The sequence below is a fragment of the Herpailurus yagouaroundi genome, unplaced genomic scaffold, assembly GCF_014898765.1.
Source record: "Herpailurus yagouaroundi ecotype Mexico unplaced genomic scaffold, PumYag 28, whole genome shotgun sequence".
NCBI lineage: Eukaryota > Metazoa > Chordata > Mammalia > Carnivora > Felidae > Herpailurus > Herpailurus yagouaroundi.
This window is the reverse complement of record NW_024412376.1, coordinates 107,442,424-107,455,607: the sequence shown is the minus strand read 5'-3', so window position 1 is coordinate 107,455,607 and position 13,184 is coordinate 107,442,424. Positions and strand designations below refer to the sequence as shown.

Sequence of the window (13,184 nt, the reverse complement as noted above, 5' to 3'; positions counted from 1 at the left end):
CACTGCCCCTTACCCACGGGTAGCAATGTGTGGCAGCATATTTGGGTTTTGTTTTCTGCTTGTTGCCATGACTGGTGCAGTTACCAGCATTTCGTATCTGGGAGTAAAGATGCTAGAAATCCTTCAGTGGATGAAATCACCCACAGTTGATTTTCTTGGGACAGCCCTACATGATACAGACTGCCTCACCTAAAATTTTCCTAGCATCTTCATCAAGGAACCCTGAACAGCAGCTGGGGGTGTGCACACTACTGTCAGGTGCCATCCCTTTGGCTGCCTCATCTCCATTACTTGTTCTCCGTCATTGGAAACACCAGCGCTGCCCTCCGGCTGCTCTACTCCACACTGTTAGCACCAACAACTGCCCTACAGGAGATCACTGCACACGCATGAGTGCATGTTGACATCCCGCTTCCTCGAACTCCAGCGTTGCAACAGAAAGGACAATCCAGGACGGGCCTAATCAGAGACAGGTATGTTCACATATTGTCTGGCACCCCTAAAGAGCCCAGGGATGCTGCTGTCACACAAACGTGGGCATCTTTGGAAGGCACACTGGCCAGCTAATAAATGCATATGTTGCACTCAACGACAATTTTGAAGGGTATATACTGAGAAAATGAGAGAGGAGCTGACATCTGCTAAGCCTCTGCTCTTTGCCAGGAAACAGACAGATGCTTTACGAATGTTGTTTCACTACAGCCGTGGCATGGATTAGACATGACAAACTCAGACTCTAGAGCTAGAGTGTCTGGGTTTGAATCTCACCTCAGCTAATTACCAGTTGTATTGCCTTGAAGACAATATTTAACCTCTCAGGTCCTCAGTTTCTTCATCTGTAAAATGAGGGTCAGAATGGTATATGCCTCGTGGGCCTATTATGAAAGTTAAATAAATTAATACCTGAAGAGCACACAGCACGGATCAAAGACTATAAAAGCATATGTTTGCTAAATATGATAGCCATATAAGTGAGTTTTCCATATTTTACCGAGGAGGAAAAGGAGGCTTACTTAAGTTCACATACCTACACTACGGTACAATCCGTCTGATCAATCGTAATAAAAACTAATATCCAGTGAGAACTTATCATGTATGAGACACTATCCTAAGTGGTTTACTAGCATCAACTCAATTAATCCCCACAACCACCCGAAAAGATAGGTAGTCTGAGGAAGCTGACTTTCCTGAGGGTACGTATTTGGTTAGTGGTGAATCCGGGAAGCCCTGGGAATTGGCTCTGAAGCCTGGGTGTCACAGCTCCAAATTTCATGCTTTGCCCAGCTCCTCACCTACCCCTGTGGTCATTTACAGTACCCAGCACTGAGCTAGACTTCTTTGGGATAAAACAAAGTAAAAGTCACGATAATTACTTTCAAGTTAGTAATTCAATGCTATTATCTTCATCTTCTTATAGGATAGGTTGTTGGCAAAAGCAGCATATGAAAATAGACCCGCAGCTACATCTCAGTTCTGTCAATCACACACTTTAAAGACCCCAGGCATGTTACCTAATCTTCCTGAGCCTCAGATTCCTCACCTAAGAAAAAAAAATTGTAAATGGCAATCATTTCTTGGCAATCGTGTTTATAAAGACTAAATAAGATCCTTTATGTGTAGCACTCAAAAACCATTACCCCCATCTCTGCTCTTCCCCTTCTGTGTCTCAGAAGGAATGACAAACTGGAATTAGAAATGCAGATATGACTGACCCATGATATACAATAAAGTCTCTGGATGACAGCTAAGAGTCCCATGTTGCCTCTTGAATTGGAGTTTTATTCCCCAAAATCTATTTCATATAATTAAAATGCCAAATACTAATCATAAAAAGTAAAATACCTCACTTTGGATACCCACTTTGACAGATACCTATTTAATATATAAAACCAAACACGTATCATAAATCTATATTTGAAATTATCGGGGAGGGGGTGCATAAGCTAACTGGTTCCTGAAAATGTGAGTCCAGCAAAATGTGGACCAACGGTGCCTCGTTTCCTGGTAGGTATCTTTACAATCAGCATCAACAGCTGTCATTGCTCTAGGGACCCTGCCAAGGTTCAATATCCGGTTCACTTGGGGCAAAATTTTCCATTGATGAGTTAATGAGCATGAACGGTCAATTCTCAGGGAGGAGTTCCAAAGGTAACTTCTCTTACAGTATCTCCGGCTCCTTTTTCAAAAACATGAAACACCATCTTGCTCAGTCATCTTCATCTTCAAAGATGTCCACCAACTACTCCAGAGCAACCTTCCGTCCCTTAGATCAACTCTTCCAGCTTCCCCTGAAATCCGAAATTTGCCAGCCAGTTATCATCCTCCTGAATGATTAAGCCATCCTTTACATCACTTATTTCCTCTTCTCAATGGTTTCCCAAGCTCTGTCTGTAAGAGTTTTAAAAGGTGGCGACCAATACCTATTAATAAGCCAAGAATTTATAGCTTAGTTGAAGAGCATGCTCTTTAGCCAATCATGAATTCACGTCACCAAGAGCTTTTTTCACCTTTAAAATCGGCACACCATATTGTCATCACTAATTATTTGCATTGACTGAAGGCTATTCTAAAAGCACATCAGCTTCAGCTATTACGTATGCATAAATACAAAATTTGCTCAGTATGGTTAAAGCGTTACTTATGATAAGCCTGTAAAGACTGTACTTCTCAAGTTAAGCCATCCCAAGTCAGGTGGTGTCTGTTTCCAAATATTCCCTTAATTACATCTGATGTCTGCTGAAAAGGGGGATTCTGGTCTGTTAACTAATCCTACTAACATCACCTCTCTCTGAGCTGGAAAAAGATGAGTTATTTTTGGAAGTAGGTAATTCCGTGTCCCAGAGATGAAGTTCTTTGCATAATCAGGTTTTTAAATGTCAGTAGCAGTTTGGAGCATTATTAAAGTATTTCTGGCTTCTGAAAAGGTTTCCAAATACCCTTACATGTGTTTAATCTTTCAAAATGAAGTCAGATAAAAGTTGAAGTTTTTGTCAGTCTGAAGGGGATCCCAGTACAGGGCCATGGATGCTGAGTGCTATGTCTGCACATTTTGTCCTGAAATACATATCCCTGTATCCAGAAAAAATAGCCCAGCCTTGGAAAATTTGAAGTCACAAGCTTGAAAAGCTTAAACAAACAAAGAGAAGTCATGAAGTATGTTTACGGGCCTCTAATAAAAAACCCATTTATATTTAGCATATTTCCAACCCAGTTTTATGAATTGGCTCTTCTAGGAATTTGGGAGATTGGAGGACAGGACAGTGTCTTATTTGATGGTAGAAAAGACCAGCATACTTCAAAATCTCCTGCTGTGCACCATGTAAAAGAAGTATGAAAGGCAAAAGGAAATGGCCATTGGTCTGGATGACATGTAAAGACCGGATCCAACCATCTTCATGCCTCAGACATTTTAAGATTATTTTCAACCTTGCTAGTAATTTTTAAAATTCTACATAAAGCCAGTGCACCTTTTTGCATAATAAATTTAGACCACAAAAACTGAATCCCCAGCTTTAAACACCCCAAGGTATCCAATAGCAGAAATTTTGTGATGAACCGTTATTTCATGTATTTCTAGTAGGATATAGCTTGGCACCAACCTTCTGTCACAGGTCATAAACCCCAAAATCATGCTCCAAGACAGAGATTTGTGTACAAAAGGTTTATTGGGGGATTATTGACATATAGATCAACACCTGAGAGAGAAAGAAGGAAGCAGGGCCGGGCAGAGGGTGTATTGGAATTACGATACCATTGCGGCAAAGGTCTCATCCAATCCTACAGGGAATTCTGGGGCTGAAATGACCCTGCAGAGCGGTCTCAAATTGGGGTATTAATTGCAGGTTCCCCTCTGCATAACTTTAGGCAAGACAGCTCTCTCCAGCCTATAGAAAGTTCCAGAAGAGGAACTCAGCTGAGAGCTATCTGCCATCAACACTCCTACCAGGTGGAGGAATGAATGAACCGACCTGGCAGGGGATCTGGGTGACACACAATGGCATCCTTTGTAGACAACTCCTCGCTCCACTTGGATCCACTAGCTTCATACAGCAAATCCTGAGAGAAGCTCCTCCAATATTCTGTTTGGTCTCTCCTCCTGGGAGAATCTCACAGGAGGAAGCTTAGTAGGAAAAACTACCATCCCTGCCATTGCACTGGATCTTGAGGCAGTAACAAACTCACCCTGCCTGTCCTCCACCATCTATTCTAGAGTCTCTTTGCCCTCAACTAACACCTCTGCTGGTCTAGGTGGCTAGGCTGCTGAGATGACAGACACTTATTTTCTGAATAAGAGAGGCAATGGGCCACTGGTCGCCATGACCTTCCCAGGCGGTGGTTATATAGCAAAGGAGGTGAGCAGTAGGCACATGACCATGATATCTATGGTCCCATCATATGCGCCCCCATCCACAGGCTGCTGGACTGACCACTGCTGCCACACTTAATCATCAGAATTGGGCAGTTACCGAGAGCAGTCAAAGTGGATCACCTGAATGCCAAATATATACTTCCCTGACCCCTAGTGTGGAACAGCAGCTCTACCTCTGCCTGATGATCAGGGTCAATTATTCATGCCGGTATGGTGACTACTTTCCTTGCCTGCTGGTCTCTTAAGACAAGATCTTTGACGTAACCAAGTGCTTAATCCTATTATTACTTAAATAGGATCTTGCTGTTTTCCTTAGTGGACCAATCACCCCTCTAAGAACCAAGAAGATTAAGTGTCTGAATTCACTGTTGTGAGGAAGGGAAGCTCAGACTCTCTAATGGGGCCATTGGATGAAATGGTAAGCAGGGCCACTGCTATTTTCACCCCTTGCTTCCTGGATCCATGACTTCTACATCTTAAAACACAGCAGCATATAATATTTAATGATTTAGGTGTATACCACATCTTCAAGGAGAGTATTTCCTCTGCACAGGGCATCCTCTCAAAGATGGCACATGAGCTAGACCTTCAACAGACTTTTCCAGTGCTCTGGTCAGTCCAGCAGCCTGTGGATGGGGGCGCATATGATGGAACCATAGATATCATGGTCATGTGCCTACTGCTCACCTCCTTTGCTATATAATGGGTCTCTTGGTCCCATACAGTTTTATGTGGGATCCCATGTTTATGGATCAAACTTTTTCTAAGCCCTTGGTCTGTGGTGCTGGCTAAGGTACTGTAGGCAGAAAAGGCAAATGCATATTTGGAAGAGGCATCAAACCCATTACGGAAAAGTCCATCAGCCTGGACCTACTGCTGATCCCTTTTCTGTTCTGAGACCCACATAATGCTGGCAATCTTTATGGGTCATCTTGTAAATGGGCTGAATCAATATTCCTAGTATGCTGCTTCCAGAAATCAAAGACTCCTATCAGGTACTGTGTTCTTTCCTGGTAATGAGAAGTGCAAGACACAATAATCTGCCCCTTGCTAGAGAGAATGTTCCAGTTTGCTTCAGACCATTAGCCTAAAAGTTGCATTAAGGCTGTGGGCCACTGAGTCTTTTTAGAGTTTAACTCCAACCCTCTGGAATACATTGTATTAAGTTGTATTAATTTTTTGTCATTGCATGAAAAAATTACCACACATTTAACCATTTAATACTACCTCATGGTTCTCCAGGTCAGAGGACCAGGCAGACCTAACTGGATTTTCTGCTGAGGGTCTCATGAGGCCAAAGTCAAGGCTGCATATCATCCAAGTGTACCACTATTAAAATGCTTAACAATTACACCACCACCATGGCATGCCCCAGGCTATCTGTGTTCTACCTGCCATCAGTAGATTTCATTTGCTGCCCAATTTTTTGCATAATACATTGAACATAACACACTACGTAACCACTATTTGTATTTACAACTTTTTCTCTTCCTTCTAAAATCAAAACCTGTGACCTGTTTCACTGCCAACTATTCCATGTGAATAAAACAGTGAGTGATTCCACATTCCAATTGAATCTCTTTTACTTGCTGTAAACATGGCTGGTCTTCCTTCAGAACTAATCTGAATGTATATTTTCCCATTTACATCTTGACTTTAAAAAGTTGTGATGTAACTAAGTGAACTAAGATCTCCTAGGTCGTAGGTTTTCAGGAATAAATAAAACAAAAAATTGTCAAGCAATTTTCCCTCATATATAATGTGGTAAATGTCAAGGACTATTTAAAAGTCTGAAATCATGGGGTGCCTGGGTGGCTCAGTTGGTTAAGCATCCGACTTTGGCTCAGGTCATGATCTCGTGGTTTGTGGGTTTGAGCCTCACGTTGGGCTCTGTACTGACAGCTCAGAGCTTGGAGCCTGCTTCGGATTCTGTGTCTGCCTCTCTCTCTGCCCCTCCCCCCACTTACACTCTGTCTCTCTCTCTCAAAAATGAATGAAAAAAAAAACATTTAAAAAATTAAAACAATTAAAAAATAAAATAGAAAATAAACAGAGCCTCCAAGAATAAGACAAGTACAGGTTAATGGGGAAGAGAGAGTTCCGGTGAGCCAAGGTATGGCATGACAGTAGAGAGAGCAAGCATAGAGAGCATAAGGTGACTGAGACCCCAGACAAAGGGCGTTAGAGGGACCCCAGAGGATAAATGGAGATGCTACAAATAAACTTCATTCCCTTAATGATTTACCTTTCACAATCACAAACTCAGCCTGTTTTGCTTGTTCTCTGTCTTCTCCTCTGTCCATTCTTGTCAAATTTCAATTAGTTAAAAGAAGGAAACTTCTCCATTCGCTCAACCAGGCCGTTAAAAGATAAAACGTTCAGCTCTCCTTGAGTTTCCTCCACTGGGAATAAACACCCTGGCTACTCTCTTTGCTTGATGAACTCTCACGAGGGCTGACACTTGAAGGCAGCCCTCTACTGGCTTCCCCCAATTTCTGTCTTCTTCCTAAGAACTGGCCACTGGCCATGTTTTCCTCCAGAGAAACTCACTCCTGAAGTTATTTTACAATTTCCTCCCTCTCCCTCCAGACACACTAGATTTTATTTTTATTTATTCATTTATTTATTTAATGAAAGGAGTGAGGTTTTCTTAATTTTTCTTTATTTATTTTTGAGACAGAGAGAGAACATAAGCGGGTGAGGGACAGACACACAGAGGAAGACACAGAATTCGAAGCAAGCTCCAGGTTCTGAGCCATCAGCAACAGAGCCAACGCAGGGCTCGAACTCACAGACCACAAGATCATGACCTGAGCCAAAGTCAGACGTTTAACCAACTGAGCCACCCAGGTGCCCCCAGGACACACTAGATTTTAAATCTCTTGAGACAGTGCTGGCATCTTATTCAATTCCTGTTGCTTAACAAGAAAGATGAACTAATGCTTTACAGAATTCCTGAAGTAAGTGGTCTCACAGTTGTGCTATTAGCCTCAACTAAGAGAGAAAATTTTTTTATGTTTATTTATTTATCTTGAGAGAGAGAGAGAGAGAGAGTGTGTGTGTGTGTGTGTGTGTGTGTGTGTGTGTGTGTGTGTGTGTGAGAGCAGGGGAGGGGCAGAGAGAGAGAATCCCAAGAAGGCTCTGAATCATCAGGCAGAGCCCCATACAGGGCTCAATCCCACAAATCATGAGATCTTGACCTGAGCCGAGATGAAGAGTCAGATGTTCAACAACTGAGCTACCCAGGCACCCCAGGGAGGCAAATTTTTTTTTCCAGGGAGGCAAATTTTAAGAAAATATTAAGGATCAGAAAAAAAAAAAAAAATTTAAGGACCTAACCTTATATACTCAAGAACCTTAACACTCATTTTTCCTCAACAAGTCAGAGATGGCATTTACTGTTTTAGTCATTATCTACAAGTGTTCTGGACCCACTGGAAATCTAGAAGCATAGGTTTGAGAGTCCAGACTTTGCATGCCAGGAGTCCCAAGAGGCTCAGAAAAGAAATGGCAAGATAGACAATGAAATCTAAAATCTAGTAGGAGGAGATAAGTAACAAATGAATAAGCCCTTGGATACGGTCATTGTAGCATCTATTTGAAATTTAAATCCAAATTTATAGTCAATGAAATCTCCCTTCCCCATTTGTAAGGAAACTAATATAGGATTATGTTTAAAATCCTTCTCTTATGTGACATCGTATTTCAAGTGCAAAGAGTCTGACTCCTCTAGAATATGACTCCTATAATTCCATAGATTTAAGATCATGATTAAAGGCTAACTCCTGTTATTTCTTTAAAAAAAAAAAAGATAATTTAAATCAGATCTAAAAGAAGTGAGCTGTAAAATGTAAAATATTGGTATGGTTCTTTTTCTGGGTCAGCTTGGTGAAGCTGAAACTACATTTCCCAAAATTCTTACACCTGTATATTATATGAGGCTAAAGTTGGTCAAAATTGGAATCTGTGTGAGATTTGAAAGGTAGAAATGAAGCAGCAGCCATTATTCTCTAAAGCCTTCAGGCTTAGACGTGGGTGACAGACAGACGCAGGTACCAGCTGGTTCCATATTGCTGTCACTCTCCTCCACTCAAGGTCAAGCTCTTCTTCCTGATTACACACCCTGCTGCTTAAGAGAGATCACAAGTTCATCAACAGGTGCGTGGCTATGGATCCAGACAGGCAATAGTTCCTCATAGAACCTCTCCATCCACTCCCCATTTGGTCTCGCTTTGGCAGCTGGATGTGCCTGGCTTTCAGATTGACTGGTTGGTGTCTTCTGTGATCTACCAACTTACCCTTCAGACATTCATTTCCCCAACCTCCCACAACTGAATAGGGTTTAAGTCCTATAATAAATCCCTTATCTGTCACTCAGAGTGGTCAGCTTCCTGGTTGAACCCTGATGTTACAATTGGCTAGAAAGAATCATTCAATCCCATTAACATTTGTTGAGCATCTATCTGGCTGGGTCAACTGTCTTTCACATATACCAATCTCATTTTATCATCATGGCATGTATATGAGGTTAGCATCATAACTCCCTCTCATAGATAGAAAAACAAAAAACTGAAATGGATTAATTGGCTTGCCTAAGAAAATCCCACTAGAAAATAAAGATGAGGGGAGCAAAGTAATTCTCCTTGGCCTGTCATCTCCTGCTCCATCCACCTCACACACATGTCAATACACCCAGCAAAGAACATGCTATGTGTTCACCTTCTCAAGATCAGTTGGAGAAAGAAATAAATGACATCATGCTGAGGAAATTAAAGTAATCACATAATTAGTAAAATGAGGGCTGGGCCCAAATTAGAAGTGGGGTGGGGGGAGAATTAAGTATGCTGGGAACACTCCACAAATTCTCCCAACAACCCTCCAAAGCAGGCACCACTGCTATCCTCCTTTTACAGATGAGGAAACAAAGAAAGAATACAGCCTCAAAGCAATTTAATCAAGATAAAGCAAGTCTTCAAACACTCTAGTCTTCAATGGCAGAATATTCTGTCAGAATTCTGAAAAAGCCACATGATTTCCCATATAAATAAAAAAAGGAGGGGAGAAAGATGACGAGAGAGAGACAGAAAGGGAAGAAGAAAGAAAAGAAAAAGAAAAGGAAAGAAAAGAAATAGGGAGGGAGGGAAGGAGGAAGGAAAGAAGCAAGGAAGGAAGGAAGAAAGAAAGGAAAGAAGGAAGGAAGGAAAAGTGATAGAAGAAAATGAGAAGTAAGAAGGCAAAATTGGGAAGGGGCAGAGGTTGGCAGATGATCTCCATTTATTCCAACATTTCTTGCATCTAGAACTGTATAGATCTGGGTATATGATATGAATAAATTACCGCCCCATCCATTGGGCTTACATTCCAGTAAGTAAACCTGCAGAATTAACAACTGCTGTGTTGTCTTCATTTTAATTTAAATTACTTCACAGACTATGTAATATATAGGTGGGCATTTTAATTTATATCTAGAGGTGGTTAGTTAATATCTGAACTGCCCTAATCAGAAACAGACTCCAGGAGTGGTTAGTTAGCATTTGAAAGACTCTAATCAAGATCCACACTCCAGGAACCACCAGAGTACAATTACCTCAATATCTGATCAACATCAGAAAATTTGTTACTTAGTATAATGGATGTTGGAAGTAATTTTTCTTTGGTGAAATAGATGACCTTCCAGTTGTATGGAATGACTGAAAATATTGTATAAGCCCTGCTACCCTTACATAAACAAATATAGAAATCTATCAAACCTAATAGCCTTATATCTTTTGAAATGATGCCTCAGGCCTTGGTATTTCTTCTGGTTCCATATCTTACCATTTAGGTATTATTTGATATGGATTAGAAATATAACTGAATCTTGCTGCTAGAATATCTTCACCTTTGCCTCAAATAAACCCTTGAATTAGGAGCTTGTCTGGGTGCATAAAAAGAAAGCTAGGATTTCATTGAGCTTACAGAATAGGTTGTGTGATAGTTTTTGTGCCTGCTTGATGACATTTGTTGTGCAGAATCCCTTTTGGGACTTGCCTTCAGTATAATATCCTTGCTGGTTGTGAGTTCTGGAGAAGATATAATAATTATAAATGACCAAGTTAGCTTAGGTCATTTTACAACAGCAATTAATTTCAAATGTTACAAATGCCCTAAGGGAGAAATATTGGGAAACAGGAAAGCATATGACGTTACCCCCGATCTAATCTAATAAATCAGAATTAGAGTTTACATGGGGGGAATTAGTCTATTATAGGTAAAATATCAAAGATGAAAGAAGGCTGAAACATTTAAGGTTGAAAGAAGGCCACCTGTGATGAGTAAGCTGAGTCAGGAAGGGAATTAAAACAGGCAAAATGAATGAATGAATGAATGTATGAATGAGAAAGACATTCCAAAGGAGAGACCAGAAGAATACTAAGTCCAAACACACAAATCCCTTTCTGACAACTGAAGACCGAACAAAAAAGGAGGTGCTGCTTAGAGAAGCCTGATCTTGGACAACTTAGATAAACCTTCAACCTTAGCAAGGAAGATCAGTGGTTCCAAAGTCCCTGGCCTTAGGTGAATTCCTCTGGCATTTTATCTTTGTTCTTAGACACTAAGTTTATCTTGTAGGTTCTGGTTGTGCTTAAAGAGACCTCAGAGATAGAGATTAGGGAGATACTTTTTGGCATTGTGTTTGGTGGTAGTGTTTTTGTACCAATGTGCAATTAGCCCCCAACTCCTTAGTGAACAACAAACCTCATTCATTTGCATAATTGTTTCCTTTGCTGCTTCCTTTATAAAAAATAATGAGCCATTATGCACATAATTAAAGCAAGCTTAACAAATGAGGGCTGGGCTGACAAGAATCACATGAGAAGGTCAAGAGAAATTAGCATCAAGGCCTGTCTGCTAAGCATAAGGCCAATCTAATATGCACTGTCTCTTGGGAACAGAAGGACTCCTTTGGGGCCTCTGCTTTTAGATTTCACTAAGGTCAGGCTTCCTGGAGAAAACATGATTTGATTTCATCCAGCCCTTCTCTTTCTGCTTCTGTCCTTTCCCTCCTGTCCTTCTCTATGAGAAGTAGCTGGTTTGCTTGTTATTAGCAAACCTCTCAACAACTCCTCTGTCTCATTTCCCCTTCCCCCAAGTCAGACATTTTCCCAGCAATCCTTACTAAAAAGTTAATAGAAATAAGCAAAGTTCGGGGCGCCTGGGTGGCTCAGTCGGTTAAGCGTCCGACTTCAGCCAGGTCACGATCTCGCGGTCCGTGAGTTCGAGCCCCGCGTCAGGCTCTGGGCTGATGGCTCGGAGCCTGGAGCCTGTTTCCGATTCTGTGTCTCCCTCTCTCTCTGCCCCTCCCCTGTTCATGCTCTGTCTCTCTCTGACCCAAAAATAAATAAACGTTGGAAAAAAAAAAAATTAAAAAAAAAAAAAGAAATAAGCAAAGTTCTTTCATCCTAGGAAGTCTGATAAACTTTACGGAGACCAATATTTCCTTCTTTAAAATTTTTTGATCACAGAGTGGCTAGGACAAGGCACTTGTCCTTTCTGGATGGGTAAGTACCTTTCTACCAGCTACTTATGGGTGTCTTGGTCATGTGATCTCTAAGCAGTTTCTTTCTTCTGGTACCACTGGATTGTTCCACCTTAGCATCTTAACATAGATCCTGCTCAGTTTCCAGTCCTTCAGGCTGAATGTCCCAGTTTGTGGAAAGTACTATCAGCCATCCTTTGATGTGCTGGATTCCTAGATGATTGGAAGGTCATTGATGAGTGATGTAGGAAACATTCCAGGTCTCCTAGGCCTGGATTCTGTGTTCCTTGGGGTCTTGTTATTCAGTGCACAGTCTGAGAAACAGCTGCCTCATCTGAGAGCTTGTTAGAAATGCGCAATTTCAAAAAATAAATATTTTGAAAAATATTCAAATATTTAAATACTTCAAATATTTTCAAAAAATAAAAAAAGACTTAAAAAGTAAAAACTAAAAACTAATTAATTAATTAAGTAAAACAAAGAAATGCAATATCCCAGGCCCCACTCAGTACCTTCTCCAAAGCTCAGTCAGAGTGGATTTTAATGAGATCTCCAGGTAATTGGTTTTCACATTAAAGTTTGAGAAGAATGACCTAGGGCATTCAGTGGGACCCATTCAGTTCAGTTTATTCTAGGGTGTTTGACCACCTCCTGTTTACCCAGTGGGTAAAAAGAGGGATTCCTGTCCTAAGGCTACGGGGGTGGCCAACCCACAACACCCAACACTGGATGCATGAGATCACAGTGCCTTAGTAGTCACACATATTCTGAGCCCAGAGGCAGGGAGGATACCACATGCTCCACAGGCCATACAAGGGTTGTGCTCAGGAACAGAATGAACAACCAAGGACTATGGGACATAAGCTTTGTAGTATCAAGAGAGCTGCTTCCCATGGGAGGATACAATTGGCTTGTTTGAATAATTCTATGGGCTGGCAGGGAACTGAAACGTGCTATCAGGGATATGTGGGAACTGTACCTTGTCCATTTGCTGCTAAGGGTTGTCTGACTTGGGGACCTTGCCTGCAGGACAGTGGGAGGGGAACTCGTGGTTAGGATATTCAAGAGTGCCCCTTGCCCTCCTGATTTCCCCAGATATCAGGGTAGCATAGAGAATAGGACTTTAATTTCAGGCATTGTACCACATGGGGAAGCCATCTTATAAAAAAATATCAAGCTATATGCGTGGAACCCACCAAACATAATGCCTGGACCATGGAAAATGCCCAATAAATAGATATCACTCTGCATCTCCTCTCTGTCTTTAGTCTGAGCCCTGTAGGAACCATAGCCTGG

General features: G+C 41.3%; 1 long non-coding RNA gene across 1 annotated transcript; it reads right to left on the bottom strand.

Moving 5' to 3' along the window:
- Nucleotides 1–1,758: 1,758 nt before the first annotated feature.
- Nucleotides 1,759–12,208, bottom strand: LOC121030785 (uncharacterized). The gene is made up of 2 exons (XR_005790422.1): nt 11,927–12,208; nt 1,759–2,288 (listed from the first exon to the last, which is right to left on the bottom strand). It is a non-coding gene; the product is annotated as an uncharacterized LOC121030785 (long non-coding RNA).
- Between the last annotated feature and the right edge of the window lie 976 nt (nt 12,209–13,184).